This window comes from Schistocerca cancellata, chromosome 2, assembly GCF_023864275.1.
Source record: "Schistocerca cancellata isolate TAMUIC-IGC-003103 chromosome 2, iqSchCanc2.1, whole genome shotgun sequence".
NCBI classification, from domain to species: domain Eukaryota; kingdom Metazoa; phylum Arthropoda; class Insecta; order Orthoptera; family Acrididae; genus Schistocerca; species Schistocerca cancellata.
In genome coordinates, this window is record NC_064627.1 from 814,812,308 (window position 1) to 814,829,154 (window position 16,847).

The 16,847-nt window shown below is 43.1% G+C and overlaps 1 protein-coding gene across 3 annotated transcripts in view; it reads left to right on the forward strand.

Annotated features, from left to right (window-relative positions):
• The window catches only part of LOC126162705 (acyl-CoA Delta-9 desaturase-like), a 177,158-nt gene that overhangs the window by 64,851 nt on the left and 95,460 nt on the right, over nt 1-16,847 (forward strand). The window contains exon 1 of one of the 3 annotated variants that reach the window (XM_049919361.1): nt 5,086-5,131. The exons of the other annotated variants lie outside the window; for them this stretch is intronic. The gene's annotated coding sequence lies outside the window, so the exon portion shown is untranslated. Of the gene's footprint in view, nt 1-5,085; nt 5,132-16,847 lie in introns of those variants that run through there. 3 annotated transcript variants of the gene reach the window in all.

Sequence of the window (16,847 nt, forward strand, 5' to 3'; positions counted from 1 at the left end):
CATAGGAATCCATGTCTGGAAACATTATCCAATGACGCTACAGAGTGTCAAATCTATAGGCGCCGGCGCCTGTAAATGTATATATATACAGAGTTATTCCGTGGTGATGTTACGAACTTTCTAGGATGATGGAGAAGGATAAATGTATCAGTTTGAGGTAAAGGTCTCTATACCGGAAACAAACGTGTCTAAAGTTGTAAGCGAAAACCGTTTTGATACCTCTAACAGTGGAATACAAGTACCTTTGTTGCTATGACTGTAGGGTGGGAGACTTTCAGAGGCAGTAGTACGGATCAAAACAAGTAAAAATGTCTAGTAAACATGGGGCCTAAAGTGCATACCTTGAGAGTTGCGACCTCTAGTTTAATAGAGGAGATGTGTTTCACAGTAGTGAAGATGAAAAAGAGCTCATAGATCCTCAGGTATGCATTTTGGGGCCCATGTTTACTCGACAGATTTTCTTGTTTTGGCCCATACTACCACCTTTAAATGTTGTCTACCCTACAGTATTAGCAACAACAGTACCGGTACATGTATTCCGCTGTCGGAGGTATCAGAACGATTATTTTTGCTTACAACTTTAGACTCGTTCCTTTCCGGTACAGAAACCTTTACCTCAAACTGATACATTTATCCTTCTCCATCATCCTAGAAAGTTTGTAATAACATCACGGAATCACCCTGTATATAAATACAATTACAAGCACCGGCGCCTGTAACTTGGACGCTCTGTAGCGTTGTTGGATGACGTTTCAGAACATGACCTACTAATTCCTCTCTACAACATGTGGAAGTGTGTAACATGAATTGTGAAACATCCTGTATATTATTCACTCCTTGAAATGAAATGAAATGTCGTGTGGCTAGGGCCTCCCGTCGGGTAGACCGTTCGCCTGGTGCAGGTCTTTCGATTTGACGCCACTTCGGCGACCTGCGCGTCGATGGGCATGAAATGATGATGATGAGAACAACACAACACCCAGTCCCTGAGCAGAGAGAAAATCTCCGACCCAGCCGGGAATCGAACCCGGGCCCTTTGGATTGACAGTCTGTCACGCTGACCACTCAGCTACCGGGGGCGGACATTCACCCCTTTAAAACAGCAGACTAGTCGCTTTGGAGCGCTCTAGATGGTTCATAGCTGGTACTAGGTGGTCATGAGACCATGTAACACTGATGTAAGTCATGGCAGTGAAGTGGTAAGTGCCCAGAGATCGAGGTGCCATACAAGTCGGCAGCCGGCCGTTATGACCGAGCGGTTCTAGGCGCTTCAGTCCGGACCCGCGCTGCTGCTACGGTCGCAAGTTCGAATCCTGCCTCGGGCATGGATGTGTGTGATGTCCTTAGGTTAGTCAGGTTTAAGTAGTTCTAAATCTAGGGGACTGATGACCTCAAATTTAAGTCCCATAGTGTTCAGAGCCATTTGAACCATTTTGCACAAGTCGGCAACGCGAACCGATACCACAGACATTAGCGATCCGCAACAACCAATGTGAGGCGCTCCAGAAGACCATGCCTCCCTCTCAGCACGGCAGCGCCCTCGCATTGAGATCAATATAGAGTCGAGCATAGAAGAGCTCTGCCACAAGTTCGTGACCTCATCTGAAGGAGTCAACATCATAGTGTAGGGCCAGCGAGTAGTTAAAGCTTCTGATGAAATTGTACTTCAGAAAATGTTGAACATTGGTCCTCAAGAGAACAATTTTTTAATTAGTGCATTATGTGAGACTTTGCTAGTCCATGATAGTTTTAAATTATCCAGTGCTCATGTGGCAAAGAGGTGTGCCAAAGTTAAGCAAATCTTTTATTCTTTAAAGTAATATAGTGAACTAATATTTCATGTGTTCAAGTTTGATGAGCCTTCTTCCAGATCAATCAAAGAATCCACGGTTATGCCCGGATGAAAGTAGTTTCGTCTGGTCACAACAGTGTGTACGGGCCATTCATTTGTGTGAAATCAGCGCAGTGAGACGGGTTGACGTGCAGTTACGACGGAATGCTAGAAACGAGCTGTCGTGTAGAAAATGGCAAGTAAGGGACATGTGGCATCGGGTACCTAGCAGAGGCGTCGCTCACAGTCGCATACAAAGTTGCAAGTCTTCAGGGGCCAGATGCCACAGTAACTGCACATTAGCTGACTGGTGTAATGTAGTGAGTTAAGCCGTGTCGCAGTTGTGCCCCTTATGAAATGACGCAAGTCGTCGAAAGCGCCGACAGCCCAGTGAGGGTGTAGATCAGGAAAGAGGTGGTTCTGTGATGTTTTAGCGCTGCTTTTCGTACCAAGTATTGGGCCCACGAACAAGAGTCAGGATGTTTATATTTACATTCCCGGTGGTCAAATGTTTCCTTGAATGTAGTTTCACTCTGCTACAAAGTATGCGCTAATATGAAACTGCCTGGTAGATTAAAACTGTGTGCCTGGCCAAGACTCGAATTCGAGACCTTGGCGTTTCATGGGCAAGTGCTCTATCAGCTGAACTATCCACGGGTGACTCACGATCCGTCGTCACATCTTTACTTCCACCAGTGCCTCGTCTCCTACGTTCTAAACTTCACAGAAGTTCTCCAGCGAAACTAGCTGGACTAGCACTCCTAGAAGATCTCTACAATATCCTTTGTTGCAGGACTGCTAGTCCTAAAAGTTTCGCAGGAGAACGTCTGTGAAGTTTGGAAGGTAGGAGACGAGACACTGGCGGAAGTAAAGCTGTGAGGAGGGGTCGTCCGTTGTGCTTGGGTAGCACCTGTCCACGAAAGGCAACGACTCCGATTTCGAGTCTCGGTCTGGCACACAGTTTTAATCTGTCAGGAAGTTTCAAGTGTTTCCTTTCTTCCACATCTTCTTCATAAGTATGCTGTGCATACTTCTATCGTTGCAGAAAACAACAGTTGTGTTTGTAGGGTTACAAGCACACATTCTCGGTCTGGCAAAGACTCAGGCACCGCGTAGCGACTTGTAAATAGTGTGGGGCTATTAGTAACAGTGGATAAAACGCAGCAATAAACATCTCCCCAGTTGGCATCTCTACAGGACCTGTTATTCAGAAAGTGGATTCTGGTGAATATGACATATCCGAAGAAACCTATAAACCTTCTTCCCCGCGTAATTGATGCCATTTTTAAGTGTATAACCGTGTTAGACGGTGTTAGCGTGTTGTCCCTTAGGGCCGATTAGCTTTTGTGGGATTTGCTTGTGCAGGGTGTTTCCTAAGAGCGTGTATAACAGGACATAGAGGCTGCTGCACTGAAAAGTGTGAGGTAGGGAACTTGGGATCGGAGAAGCCAGCTTAAGGAAATATGGAAGTAAATCTGTCTGCCGCTTTGTCTAGCATTCTTGTTTCCCAGCTTATTTACAGCTAACATGCGTAAAACTTTACACTTACTGTGCTACAACTGAAAGAAAATCAGCTCTCGGTCACTATTTTAACAAATTAACCTGGTTTCGACACTGCCATACTGGCGTATCACAGGGCGTAATGGTATGGGGTGCCATTGGTTATACGTCTCGGTCACCTCTTGTTCGCATTGACGGCACTTTGAACAGTGGACGTTCATTTCAGATGTGTTACGACCCGTGGCTCTACCATTAAAGAAAAAAAAATGGTTCAAATGGCTCTGAGCACTATGGGACTTAACATCTGTGGTCATCAGTCCCCTAGAACTTAGAACTACCAAACCTAACTAACCTAACAGGATTCGAAACTGCGACCGTAGCGGTGACGCGGTTCCAGACTAAAGAACCTAGAACCGCACGGCCACACGGGCCGGCTGCTCTACTCTTCATTCGATCCCTGCGAAACCCTACATTTCAGCAGGATAATGCACGACCGCATGTTGGAGGTCCTGTACGGGCCTTTCTGGAGACAGAAAGTGTTCGACTGCTGCCCTGGCCAGCACGTTCTCCAGATCTCTCACCAATTGAAAACGTCTGGTCAATGGTGGCCGAGCAACTGGTTCGTCACAATACGCCAGTCATTATTCTTGATGAACTGTGGGATCGTGTTGAAGCTGCATGGGCAGCTGTACCTGTACACGCCATCCAAGTTCTGTTTGACTCAATGCCCAGTCGTATCAATGCCGTTATTTCGGCCAGAGATGGTTGTTCTGGGTACTGATTTCTCAGGATTTATGCACCCAAATAGCGTAAAAATGTAATCCCATATCGGTTCTAGTATAAGATATTTGTCCAGTGAATACCCGTTTATCATCTGCATTTCTTCTTGGGGTAGCAATTTTAATGGCCAGTAGTGTAATTTGAAACACACCAGGGATTTTTTCATTGTGCGTCTGAATCTTGTTCGCCGAGGTCATGCTTGCATTGAGGTCAGTTTAAGAACATTTTGTAAGAGGCAGTACAAATGATTTTATTCCTATTATCTTCTTAAGAAAGAATTCTCAGGAAGAGACTCATAAAATGTTTTGTATGGAGTGTTCTTCTATATGACGCTGAAACATGGACTATGAGGAAAAAAGACAGAGAAAGGCTGGAGGCTTTTGAGATCTGGACGTGGCGGAAGATGGAAAGAATAAGTTGGATGGACAGAGTAAAAAATGAAGAGGTACTGAGAAGAGTGGGAGAGAAAAGACAGTTACTAGATGTAATAAAGAGAGGAAAAAGAAACTGGATTGGGCATATATTAAGAAAGAATGACGGACTGATAAAAACAGTTTTAGAAGGTTATGCAGAAGGGAAAAGGAAGCAAGGAAGGTAGAGATTCCAGATACTGGATGACTTGATGGACGGTACAACATACAACAGCCTTAAGAAGGAAGCAATGGATCGCAGAAAATAGAGAGGCAAAGAACCTGCTAATATAGTAGATAACTGATGATGATGATGTTCTTAAGGCCCTCTACCTCAAATAGTTCACTGGAGCAGCTTCTACGCCGTGTTAAACTTTTGCACGCTCTTACGGAAACACCCTGTATAAAGCCGGCGCTTCTCCTCCCCGTGCGAGGATGCAACTGTAAGGGCGGCTTCCTTCGGTCAGCTGTAGCGGCCCTGGTGGGGAGTGGAGGTGGTGGGGGCCGTGACTGCACCTACTGGCGACCCGGCTCACCGCCGGCGCCTGCACTGTCTCTTGCAACTTCCCCGCAAGAGGACGGCTGTCACACCGCAGCTACCCCCGCCAAGGTAAGGACACGCCGAGCCTCGTTTACAGATACGATTTGGCACCCATTCATTTGATCAACAGTTCTAGAGTTGTACTGGGATGGTTTCGTGAAATTCTGATCAGGCACCCCAAGTAACATTGTTCCTGACTATTCACGTCGACATGTCATTGTTACTACTGGTGCTTAGTGTGTGTTATTCGTATCTTTACAATATACTGCTGTTGGATTAAATAGTTTTCTTAATAACTAATGTCAGTTGGAACTCTCACATAGATAACGGGAGGCAAAGGCAAAGGAAAAACTACGTTTCATTGAGAGAACACTTAGACGCAACAGTTCTACTAAAGAGTCTGCCTACACTACGCTTGTTCGTTCGCTGCTAGAATGTAGCTGTGCTGTATGGGATCCTTACCAGGCAGGATTGATAGAGGAAGTCGAAGAAGTTCAAAGAAGGGTAACTCGTTTTGTATTAGTGCGTAATAGGCGAAATAGTGTCACAGATATGATAAACAAGTTGGGATGCTAATGATTAAAATACAGTTGTTTTTCGTTGCGGCGAGGTCTTTTCAATAAATTTCAATCACCAACTTTATTTTATAAATGTGAAAATATTTTATCGTTGCCAATCTACATAAGGAGAAATGATCATCATAATAAAATAAGAGAAATCAGAGCTCGCACGGAAAGATTTAAGTGCTCATTTATCCCACGGGCTATTGTGGAGTGGATAGGTAGAGAAATAGTGTGAAGGTGGTTCGAAGAACCTTCTACAAGGCACTTACGTGTGAATTGCAGAATAGTCATGCAGATGTAGATGCAAATGCATATAAACAATCTGCTTAAATTGCTAACAATCACTGAAGGGTATTTTATTAATTAAAGGACCTTATTGTGCTTCTGGTGTTCAGAAGACAAGTCGATATCACTTTTATGCACGGTACTTCGAAGCTCGACCCGACTTGTTCAGGTGCTTGGAAATGTCCTTGCACGAACTCAAACCAAACTGTGAAATATTGTTGGTGTCGCACCAGTATCAACAATACTTCACTGTCTGTTCGGAGTGCAGGCAGCGAATGCGTACAGTAACCCAGTTCGCAGCGTATGAAGAAGGCGACTGGGTCGGTTACCGAAGAATCGTCCAGAAAAATGCAGTCAACGGCTTGGCCGAACACCCGAAATCTCGCATATTTCTGACATGGCCAGATCTAGGGCGATCTGCAATGCATGGTAAATGGAGAAATCTCCACAAGCCAAGATCGCTAAAAAAGCATTTCATCTGATGATTGGTTTCGACAGCGCTATGTTTACAACATATTACCCGTCAGTGTTACAATTCGCTTCAGACTGCATCTGTGCATCTCACTACCATGGAGATCATTACACGTCTACATGTTAAATGTAGTTATGTTTATGTTTGCACATGCCGATGTGTACTGATCTTCATGGTAGTGACCTGTATAGATGCAATGTGAAGCGACTTTAGCAATGATAGATAATATATTATGAAAATTCGAAAACACAAGTTCCGATGATGACAGCAATGATTTTGTATCGAGCTTGGCTTGTTAAGTTTTCTCCAGTAACCCGAAATCTCCTCGTTAACTAATCAAGCTAAGGGAACTTGCCCGATCATATAAACGATTTCCTGTTGAGAGCATTTCGTGGTCATGTGGTAGCGTTGTTGACTCTGGGTCACGAAGCTCCGAGATCGATTCCCGGCAGATCTGGGGATTTTCTCCGCTCGAGGCTGGGTGTGTGGGTTGCTCTCATCATTATTTCATTATCATCGACGCGTAAGTCGCCGAAGTGACATCAAACAAAAAGACTTGCAGCAAGTGACCGAATCACAGAAGGAGACTCCTGACTAATAATGCCGTATGCACGTCTGAGACCGAGCGAGGTGGTGCAGTGGTTAGCACACTGGACTCGCATTCGGGAGGACGACGGTTCAAACCCATCTCCGACCGTCCTGCTTTAGGTTTTTCGTGGTTTCCCTAAATCGTTTCAGGCAAAAGCCGCGATGGTTCCTTTGAAAGGGCACGGCCGATATCCTTCCCCAATCCGAGCTTGTGCTCCGTCTCTAATGACCTGGTTGTCGACGGACGTTAAACACTAATCTCCTCTGTCTTCTAGCCCCTGTTTCGCAATCTTGTGTTCTACTGCAGGCGAAAATAACTATTTTAACAAAATTAGATGGACGATAAATAGCATTAAGAAACTACCTTTTACAAAGGTGGTAGAGATGAGAAACAGCAGGTACCTGTTCTTTGTGGTACCTAAACGTGTTGTCGGAAAGTTCTTGTTGAGTGTAAACACTTTAGGGTTAAAGGAGACCACTCACTGAAAAACACAAGCGTTGAAATGTCGATAGACCCACACACAAGAAGGAAACGTTGCTAGCTTTCAGAGTTATCATTTGACGACCTAGAGTAAAATACACAAACACACACAATGTTAGGGCATAGGCGTCTGTCTGCGTGTGTGTGAGCGTGTATGTGAATGTTTGTGTATTTTACTCTAGCTTGTCAAAGGATAACTCCGAAAGCTAACAAGTTGTCCTTTTGTGTCTGCCTGTCGACAGCTCAACATCTCTGTTAAACATCGAAGTCATAGAAATAACAAGGCGATATATTTCGGACGCTTTTTTCCCCTCACACAGTTCACCATCTGTTGACAAGGAAATGTATGACATTCGATCCATAAAATTTTAAATGACCGCATTCCAGGACTTCAGCTGCCTTTAAGACACCTGACAGCCACGAGGGCGACGTGTAGGTCACATGTGTAAGCATGTAATCCTCCTCTGAAGAGTGGCGAGGGGCTGTCTTGAGCAGGGTCCGTTCCAAATATGTACTTCGCGTTAATTCAGACACCAAAGAAGAGTTCAAACAATCTGGCACTCAAACTTAGCCCAGACGTTCGTTGTGTGACTCAACGATTTGTAAGCCTGTTTCACCCGGAAGCGCTTACATGAAGCCTGAAGGAAACTTAATAGCCGTTCTCATTCAGCCCAGCTCTCTGGTATTTGCACTCTGTCCGTCGAGTGCTAGGTGATAGCATACCAGAACTTCAGAACATAAGTACAGTGCATGTCTGCAGTTAAAGTGTCATGTACTGGATAGAAGAAATGAATAATAGTAAAAAAGGGGTGCAAAATTCTGTTTAGCGATTCTAGCTGTTTATCATTTGTAACCTAAATCATGTGTGGTAATGAGAACAACTTCAAGAAACGGTTAATGGAAAGGCGTAGGCGACAAAGCACCAGGTCAGCTGGACCAAGTCATGACAAGAAATCGAACATTGGCTTACTCACGGAATCATTTCATAGTCCATACAACAAGGCTTATGGAAATAATAGAATATCTAAATCAGTGAGACCAGAAGAGAATTTAAGATCGCTCCTCCACGTTAGATGCACTACGTATAGTCACATAAAATATTTCAGTCTATAGTATTTTTATTTACTGAAAGACTAAAGTCAATTATTGTTTTTGTTTCTTCTTCGGAATAGGTAATCTCAGGTGTTACAACCTACAACTTCCTTGGTTAGAATGGCTATGAAATTCGCCCAGTAGTTGCTCACTCTATGCCACTGTTGTCCTTTTCCTACATGCCGCTAGGCAGAGTCTAGTTATTTACCAGAATACTTACCCTGGATCTTTTGTTTTAACCCTTATGTCATCCAGTCCAATTTTGAGTTGTATTTTTGTTACTTCATTTAGGCGCAGTTTCTAGAGCCTCGTGCTCTCACAATGAGTGATAAGTTATATTTTAAATAATGCAGCATTGACGTTGAGATATATACATAATACACGAAAAACCTCGTCCTGATCACGTTTGTTTCTTTTTGCAACGGGAACTGATGATTTCCTAGCTCGACCATCTCTGACTTTTATTATATGTAGAAAATTTATTTGGTGAATAACTGCTCGAATTATAAACGCGCAATCAGATGCATGTTCTGTTCATAGACGATTTACTGTTGAGGTTAAATTACAGATCATTCCCGCTAGACAGTGTCTGAAAGTTTGTTTCGAGCCACTTCAGCTTTCAGCTGCATGCCTGCACAAATTTTAACGTTCCAAGATATTTACAGAAATTTTCGCGTAAGTACGATGACAGTGGAAATAATCTGCAAGGAATTTTTGTATGGATTCCGATATACATTCAAGGTCATTCGAAAATTTAACGGGGTTCTTTCGCGCTGTCTATTAGTGTGAATATACCTCAAGGAAAACACTATATCTTCCAAGTAAAGCCAGTTCTAAAATGTACATACGCAAACAATGGGCTAACCATACGCTATCTTGGTACAGTGGCTTCGAATAACTGCACGGACCACCCTAGCACGACTCCCTTCTCATTCAAAATCCCTGTTTATTCCTCAGCCCACTCGAACAGATTTGCAAAGGCTCCCCAACTGTATTGGAATAACACCTCAGCATCGAGCGAAAAGGGGGATCCTGCCTGAAACTCAGGATTAGATATCTGAGAAATGAGGTCTCTGGAACCATATACTTTCATTTGAACAACTCGAAGACTTCATTGTCGACAGTTCCAATTTCGTATTTTAAACATTCTTTACTTAATTGTAGTTGCAACTAGTATTCTCGAAAGTTACAGTCAGTAATATTCTTTCAAATGGGAAACGAGTTAATGTCAGAACCCCCTAATGCGCAGTAATACTTTCAATAGACACAGGAGCTCGTAAGCTAAGACACTAGTTCCAAGAACTATGTCAGTTACTGTAACACGTAATCGGAGTGCAAATAAGTAGACAGTACAACTACTTGACTCCGAAAACACGGTCACCTTTCGCTGCTTCGTGCGATATGCAGTATTTCGGTCGAGGCAGTCTTGTGACGTAAGACTAACGTCCGGCTCGTCTACCGTTAAACTCAACAGCTTCAAGGGTTTCGGTAGCGGATTCTTATCTTCGGCAAACTAATCTTCCATTATGCAGCAGACAGTGAAACACTTACAGACAATTTTGTCCAAAATGACATTGTGGCAAAATAATACAGCAATGAACCTTGTTTAAACAGTGTAGTTATTATCCCTCAGTACCAGAAGTACAGATCTTTACGTCGATTTCTTGTTGCAGTTTATCTTCAAAAAAATCTTCAGGTCTTCCCTGTATGAATATAGTGGGCCATTGAATCGTGCTCGATCACTGAACCCTCGGTCAGAAAAATAAGAACTACCACACGGGCATTTAAACGAAACGTTTCTCACACTCACAAGGGGAAGGCCTCAGACACGGCCAACCGATTCGGCTCATATTTGGCAGATCGCTTGTGTACAACCTAAAACGAAGATATTTTGGGTCAATACCCCCGCGTTTTTGAGAAAATCGCCCCTAAAGGTTATGACGAGCAATCGACTCAAAATTGGCGGGATCGATAGATAATTGTAAATAGAGCATTTTTCATCATCAGGTATGGGGTCCGAAAACGCGTACTTTTCCAGACATCGAGGTAAGAAACTTTTACAACTGCCGCTTCTGTACCTACATGGTAAACGCTTTTCGCCGACAGCGCCGATAGTCGTTGGCGCGGTAGCTCAGCGTGTTCGGTCAGAGGGTTAGCGGTCCTCTGTAATAAAAAACTGCGTTAACGGCTCAACACTGAACTTGAACGGGTGTCATGGGACATCCGCACCGAACAAATGAATCGAACAAAACGAGAACAATAAAAAAAATAGCGCCACGGCCAAGGTAACTGTCTGGGATTCGGAGAACCCGGGTTTGAATCTCGAAGAAACCTAGCGGATGTTCTTCTTTTCGTTTGTATTTTTCCATATCTCAGTTGATAGGGATTGGAGGGTTAATAAGGTAAGTAAATCAATAAAGAATGATAATATTAAGGTAGGCAAATAAATTTTTGAAACGCTGAGAAACAAAACTGCCTGCTTCCGGTAGGCGTTGATAATGCATCTGTCTTGCAACACTTTTACAAACCAAAACACAGCGTCGGTAACTTCCCGCTTGCCATCGTCTGTGACAGGCTCCCAACTATATATTACAGCGCTAGTCGAAGGGTGTACATCCACCATTATTCATATTATGCACCTGAAAGATATGACATCAAACAATTACTAGTTACTAAGGCATAAACAGACGAGCTAATGACTACAAACTACATACAGTACTCGTCATATGTTATTTACGCAAGACCACTGTATTCATTCACAAAACGTATTTCATTCGGCGCATTGACGATGGAAAAATCACTTCATGTATCTGCGAGGTTCGCGGCAGCCTAATGACGGAAAACAATTCTTTCCGATTGACTTCTATTAGGCTCATGCTGGACACCTTCACTCTTCCAGGTGCAGAACTATGATATGACAAAGAGGCAACCGGGACAACATAACTCTCCCCGCGTGCATTCCGTCCCGTGCCTCGCTGTAAACAAGCGTCGCGCAGTTGGCTATCTGTGATCCCTCGTGAGGAATTCGCAGCACTCTTACTCGGAGTTGTTTTCATGTGACAAGGCTTAAAAGTTTAATACTTTACTAACTCATGGCGTTTGCGAAATTAGTTTGCCTACCTTATTATTATCATTACTTATTGATTGACTTACCTTATTAAGCCTCCTATCCCTATCAATTGAGATATGGAAAAATACAAACGAAAAGAATAACATCCGCTAGGTTTCTTCGAGATTCCAACCCGGGTTTTCCGATTCCCAGCCGGTTACCTTGGACGCTGTGCTATCGGCACTGTCGGCGAAAAACGTTTACCATGTGGATACAGAAGCGGCAGTTGTAAAACTTTCTTTCCTCGATTTCTGGAAAAGTTTGCGTTTGCGGACCCCATACCTGATGATGAAAAATGCTCTATTTACAATTATCTATCGATCCCGCCAATTTTGAGTCGATTGCTCATTATAACCTTTAGGGGCGATTTTCTCAAAATTGCAGGGGTGTTGACCCAAAATATCTTAGAGTCCTTCGTTTTAGGTTGTACACAAGCGACCTACCAAATATGAAGCGAATCGGTAGGACGTGTCTGAGGCCTTCCCCTTGCGCACAATTGACATGACGTAGTCCTCTCATTACGCAGAACGAGAAATCGTGTATGTAAGTCACTGATTGAGCCATGTGTGTGTTGTACATGTGTAAAAATAGTTTCTGTTTTAACACTTAATGGAAATCACTACGTTACACCTGTATGACCTGTACGCGGGAATGTAGTTTACCCATTTCGTCCATACGTGGTCTTTGGAGCAACAAGTAAGAATTTTTTTTCTTTCCGGGGAGTACATACAGTATCCTTGATAGATTACAGAATAAATAGGAAATATTGTAGTCTGTAAAAGCAATACATTAGGCAGGGTACTGTTTAGTAATAACGGAATTTCAAAATTGTATAATCCAATTGCCGGCCGGAGTGGCCGAGCGGTTAAAGGCACTACAGTCTGGAACCGCACGACCGCTACGGTCGCAGGTTCGAATCCTGCCTCGGGCATGGATGTGTGTGATGTCCTTAGGTTAGTTAGGTTTAAGTAGTTCTAAGTTCTAGGGGACTTATGACCACAGCAGTTGAGTCCCATAGTGCTCAGAGCCATTTGCACCATTTTTTTTTATAATCCAATTTACGAACGCTACACAAATAACATTTTATTATAAAAACTTATCTCTGAATATCTGCAAAAGCAACAAATCGATTTCAGTCACTCCGTAGCAAAAAATGTGAAAGAAGTGAGGTATGTTCGCATATAACGTCTCGTTGACACAGAAATCTGGAAGGGTACACTGATCGATCGTGCTTGGCTTCCCCTCGGCTTGGTTGGGGATGACGAAGGAAACGCCCATTTATTTGGTGAAGGAACCATCCCGGTTTTTATAAGATACGTAAATCGGCATAATAGATCTGGGATGGATAACTGAATTAGGCCCAGAAGTCTACCATACCAGAAAAGACACAAGCGCCATAATAAACGTTATCATCATTGACGGCAGTATACACACTGCGACGATTCTGCATGCTGATATCAGCAGACTTTGTATTTGTGACTATTAGCTTCGGAGCGCACTTAACAACAACGAAAGCGTTCGTGATCGGACCAAACAAGTGACAGTATCACATAATCTCCTCAGTAAAAATATGTCCAGGTATCAACTTTCAGTGTTCTGCGTTCCTTAAATACTTGCCCACTACGTATGCTGTGCGTTCACACTCTGAAGTTGTAGAACAGTTTCTCCTTACTCAAATTACTGCGAAAGTGCAAGGCACATGTCATTTTTCACAATGCAGAGTTGAAATGCTTTCTCGTCCAGCCACAGATGAAACGTAAAGAGAATACTTCGTGGTTCATTTCTAGGCTGTAACTAATTTTCCTTTCGATTGTTACGTAACCAGTATTCGAGACGTCGCAACACACTACCAACTCCTGCACGAAAACCAGGTGAAACTACCTCCTGAAATGACGAAGTAGCTCACACAAGGCTCTGCCACTGACGCACGGCGGTCGTGAGAAACCCGGTGTACGAGAGAAGAGATAAGGGCAATTTTTGTAGCTGTAGAGACGGCTAGCGTTACGGAACGTTGAACGAGATAGCTAGGAGCACGAGGGAGCATGAGAGACAACTTGTTTTCGTCTTAGACTTCCTTAATTTAGTTTCACTTAATGTTTCAAAATCACTTTGTTAACAGCTGTAAACAAATACAGGGTATAAGAAAACACATGAAATTTTCTCCTTGTAATGGACTGTCAAAGATAAGCACAGAACACGTTACCAGGACGGAGAAGAGCAATAAAATTGAAGGTCGAAGTTTACCTTATTAAAAGTTGACTCTACAGAAAAGAATATCAGTAGAGCCCTTCGCGGATAAGACAAATTAGACTTGTGTCTGCAAGTCGTTTATTCGAATCCATATGTGTTTTATCCACATCCTTATCAGAAGGTATCAGAATTGTGTAAACCAATTAAAACTGTTCAGAGCTCTGATGGTAAGTTTGTGTCTGGCCGGAACTGTCGTCTGCTGAAGTCGGACTTTGTAATTTATATCCCATTCACTTAAAACATAACTGGCAGATCATAACAATATACTAATACAACGTAGAGTGTTATATGTTTGTTACGCTCCGGTAAGTCGCAGTTTTCTGTCGTGATAAATGAAATAAATTTTGGGAAATTTTTTGTGGAACACACAGGAAACACAGAACTCAAATGACGGCATGTTACCAGTTATCGTCACATATTATATATGTTTCAAAGTTAGTCATATAGTTAATTTATCAACCGCATGTTATGTTTACGTACGATGCTTCTCAGTGTAATAAGCTTTACAGTGAGTACTTTGTAACTGTATTAAACAAGAACGTTCGGCCAGAATGGAATGCACAGAACAAATGAGAAATCGTCATCGTTGGATTGGAAGGGGAAGGCGTATCCCATGGCCAGCGTAATCGCCCGATCACACACCCTGAGACTTTTTCCTCGGGGTTTCGCCAAGACGTTGGTGTGTAAAAGCCTGTAGAAGCGGATGTAGAGCTGCTTGCGAGGGTCCAAGCTGCCAGTCTGCTGATAAGGCAGACACCAGTGATTTTTGAGAGAGTGCGGCAGAACATCATGCGCCGTTGTCACGCATGCATTGAGACTGGCGGTCGTCACTTCCAACAATTACTATGAGTTGCGTTGTTATGCGATGTGCGCTGAGCATGTCCACAACTCAATAAATATGCCCATTGGTTCCCTTCCTCAATACAATTTGTTATTGACCCACTATAGCCTGTTTCAATTTGACCCAAAAGGTCTGAAACACCATGTAGAGATGGCTTCTATGTCGCTAACGAACTTGAGTAAGCCGTTGGCAGCAGGGTGGATGACAACTGGCGTTCTCCATATACATATCCTTTGGCGTTTTCTACGGAGCATTGCAAGCAGATTACTTATCGAGACGTTTTTTTGTTTTGTGTTTTTATTTTTCTTTATTTCCATATTGGAAGGCGCTCATATGTTGTTAACGCGCCAGTTGTCCTCACCAATTTGGAGGTGATGATGCGATATTTTATTTTAATAACGTCTGTGTTACTGTTGCTGACCGGAAGACTTGTCTCATATTTAGTAATCGTACTACTTTGTATTTCACATTATTGTAAGCAACTGAAATACAACACTGGATTCATGATAAAATTTCCTTTGCCTGTTTGAATATACGATATTGCATGTAACCAAGCAGTCTTTCGTGACGAATTTATTGCATAATACGTTGTCGGTGCACTTGTCACGCGAACTGTCTATGAAATTCGAGCTTTCGGCAATACCCACTGTTGTCGTCATAAGAAAAGTCACTGGTTGTTTAAGAAGTCATACAGATATTACAGAAGTACCGATGTCCACTACTTTCAGAGATTACATTGGCGCCAAGGATGAAACGTCACTCACAGCCTCTATTTGTATAATACAGTACGTAGCATTATTCAGTCACTCCATGTGAGGTTGCAGAGGTGTTTTCCACACTTGTAAATTGAATGCTGGGATTATAATTTCCCCTCAAAAATCAATGGTGTCAAAATAAGACAACTAAAGCGATGGCTATGATTCTCTTTTGTGGAATGGAAAAAAGGGCGTGACTTTCTAGCTTCCAGGCGCTGCACAGTTACTGATATTCAGATACACATAGCCTTCTTGATACTTGAGTCCCAGTTGCTTGAAGTGTGGGCCACATGACATCTGCATGATTCAGTTACTTCATCGGCAGTTGCGTTCCTGAGGAAGACAATGTGACTGTTGTCGAAAGCTCGCATTTTCATACAGAATTAACGCGGGAAGTGCACCGAGAACGGTCTATGCATATAATACCGCCTAACTGTTTTCGATAAGGAGATCTGGAGCCACGAATAAATGCCCTCGGATCGCTCTCTGGGCAGTACGGTGCTGAGGCTTTTGTAATAGGTGACGCCGTGGGTTGTGGCTGAGTGTGTTTGCTGACAGTCTGCTTCCAGTGCGCCGTCAGCAACGTGTGACGTACGTTTCAGGGACTCAGACAGCGGCGCAGTTCCAGCAGGTTTACTCTCCCTCGACACCCGCCACACACGTCGATAGTGGAAGTATAGCTTCAGAGCGGAAATTGTTAATTTTATTGCAACAGTCGTCATTCAAGCTTATCTTCTTATTGCACTTCTCCTATTGCTCCCTTCAAGGATGCATACATGACTTCAGTAGTGACTTCGTTCGCCGTCGGAAGAAACGTTTTCGAAACGTCTAATTAGCTGTATTAAATTCCATTTAATGGTCTATTAAAATACATCGTTTAAAATTTTTCTGTATCTGCTTTCCAAGTGTTTATTCTGTAGCCAGCTCTATATATGACAAATATCTTTTTCCTACATACACTGTTTCATTTAATATCAGTTTTAACTATGTTATGCGTAACGGTGACTTGAACACTCATGATGCACTACACTTTATGTTCGCAATAGATGATCCACCATGATTTGTGTCCAAATAATATGGGACTAGGAATCCAGCACTGACGCTAAAGTCCGCAGCTCGTGGTCGTGCGGTAGCGTTCTCGCTTTCCGCGCCCGGGTTCGATTCCCGGCGGGGTCAGGGATTTTCTCTGCCTCGTGATGACTGGGTGTTGTGTCATGTCCTTAGGTTAGTTAGGTTTAAGTAGTTCTACGTTCTAGGGGACTGATGACCATAGATGTTAAGTCCCATAGTGCTCAGAGCCATTTGCACCACTGACGCTAAATCCACTTGAAAATCTAAGATTTACATGT